Genomic DNA, 2,515 nt, shown 5'->3' with positions numbered 1-2,515 from the left:
ATAGTACAACACAGTGAAACCTAATCTCCAAGATAAAGTGCGACATTCAGTTTCTTTTTCTTTTTGAAAATACAAAACGCACTCAAAAGACACAATATCAATTGACTAAAACAGTAATAGTCGAAGAGAAAGAAAGGGAAAGCTAGAATGGGACGGTACGAACCTCACAACTTACATGGAAGATATGGAGATGGATGTGAGAACACAACGGCGCTGCAGATCTCACAAGAATGTCTCAGGATTTGTTAAAAGTCTTTATTAAGTTGCTTTTATAGCTGGAGGTAAGGTAAGGCCGTAAGGGTGTACACGGTCGAGTGAAGTTGGCTTAGCTTGATTCGGACTTGATCTTAAATAATAATTAATTTGAGATTTTTATTTGGTCTTAGATATGATAAAATTATATTATTTTTGGGTTACACTAAAATTGAATCTAAGTTCGAATTTTGATAAATTTTTATGTCAAACAAATTTTGAATATTTATTTATAAAAAATATATTTATTATCGAGAAGTTAATATCTATATTTGAATTTGAATTTGTCTATAAATTTTAATTTTATATTTCTTTAATCTATTTTTTAATTCAACAAGTGTAATTAAAATAAAATAATAAACTTATAATTAATATAACATAATATTGAAATTAATTTAAAGTATATATACCATTTTTAATCTCCTTAGAATACATATGAGTTGGATGAAGTTGGATTTGCCTTGATCTGGACTTAATCCTAAATGATAACCGAGTCTATTTTTGAGACTCTTACCCGATCCTAAATTCCGTAAAAATCATACCAAATTAGCTCTTAAAGTGTTTGGATTCGGATCGAACCATGTACACACCCCGAGCTGGAGGAGTGGAGTTAGGGGTGGTAACATGTACCTTAAGCACAGGTACCCATCCAACTTGCACCTTATATATGTATATGTTATATACTTATATAAAAATATGTTTCATATGGATGTTGAATCAATGATCTCTCACTAAATGTAAAATATTCTTAGCCACTAAGAAAATTATTAATTGATAATTTAATACGCTTTTCTTTTACATAAAAATCAATTTTATTTTAAATTATTATCAAGTTATAATAATGTTACATCTTTTTTGTCAATTGCAGGTAGAGTCGGGTATCTACGGATAGAATTAGATACACGTGTGTTAAAAATGATAGAGTTAGAGTTGGGATATTCTCAACTTACGGATAGAATAGGATTGCATTTATATAAAAATCCAAAATTCTAAAAATCAGACCAATTATTAAACTGCTTTAATTATTAATTTATTAATTTATTGATCTAATTGGTCCAATCGTAATTCAACAAAAAAAAAACATTTTAAAATAAAATAATAAATAAATTACAAATAAACCTTCTAATACAACAGGCACAAGCACAACTCACTTTTTATTTCATCATAAAACATTAATGCAAACCATGAAGAAATAAATATGGCTAATATGTAAGCGCATTCGAGGATAGAAATATATCTTGGTATTGAGTTTTGTGTCTCCACTTCAACTCATTCGACCATCCTTGTTCACCTCTAATGGATCTTAAGTTTGTTTCTTTGTCCTTGCAAAATGGTAAAGATTTCAACAAGTGACACCTGTATATATTTACTTGCTCTAGAAAAGACCATCTCAATGTCATGTCTATAGTTACAAATCTAAGTCTTGACAAATTAGCTAGCAGTAGTACCTCCAATTTTGGAAGAACATCCTCATTGGTCTTTGTGATTAGAATAAGTTCTTTTAATTTAAAGCAATTATGAAATTTCAATTTCTGAGAGATATTGAATAGTCCCATTGTAAAAAATGGTTCTTAAAAAGGGCAATTTTTTAATGTCAAAACCTTTAATTTGAAAAAGAATTCAAGATTCAGAGGACTTTGAAACACACAATTCAGTTCAAGCAATTTGTTTAACAATAACAAAAGTTAAAAAACAGCAATAAATAATCACCCTAAACTCTAAAATCAATAAATTTATCAACAAAAATTTAAAATAGTAGACTCAAAAATTAAAAACAACAACAAAAGCATAGCAAAACCATTTTTATCAATAATTTTAACAACACAACTTATCAATGATTATTCAAAAATCAGAAATTCAAAATAGAGTACAAATGATGCATTACAGTGCCACATTACATGTGTTTTGTGCATAAAATTTGATTGTGACCATCTTAGAGTTAGAATTATTGTTCACATTACAAGACGCTATTATATTATTCTGATTTGAAGTTTTGTTGTTTTCAGCTACTCCACATTCTACAAACAGATCCAATTGCAAGATGATATGGACTAGAAAAAGGATAAATAATTAATTTACAGTGGTGATATCACTTAGATACATGTCAATAAAAAATAAAAAAACACATAAAACAACAATACAGCAACACACAAAACAACAATTCTTTCGTGAACTCTCTCTTTCTCTAGTTCTAATTCCCGACGGCACTGACAGCGTCCCCCCTTTCCCCTGTTCTTCTTTTTCCTGATCTTCCCTTCCTCCT

General features: G+C 29.0%; 1 protein-coding gene across 3 annotated transcripts in view; it reads right to left on the bottom strand.

Annotated features, from left to right (window-relative positions):
* Positions 1 to 243, bottom strand: part of LOC107464666 (uncharacterized) — a 38,161-nt gene extending 37,918 nt beyond the window's left edge. Inside the window, exon 1 of one of the 3 annotated variants that reach the window (XM_052254479.1) lies at positions 164 to 243. The gene's annotated coding sequence lies outside the window, so the exon portion shown is untranslated. The remainder of the gene's footprint in view (positions 1 to 163) is intronic. The other 2 variants (XM_052254480.1, XM_052254481.1) reach the window with 2 other exon arrangements.
* Between the last annotated feature and the right edge of the window lie 2,272 nt (positions 244 to 2,515).

The sequence above is a fragment of the Arachis duranensis genome, chromosome 9 (genome assembly GCF_000817695.3).
Source record: "Arachis duranensis cultivar V14167 chromosome 9, aradu.V14167.gnm2.J7QH, whole genome shotgun sequence".
NCBI classification, from domain to species: Eukaryota; Viridiplantae; Streptophyta; class Magnoliopsida; order Fabales; family Fabaceae; genus Arachis; species Arachis duranensis.
Note: the sequence above shows the minus strand (reverse complement) of the source record. Positions and strands in the feature narration are given on the sequence as shown.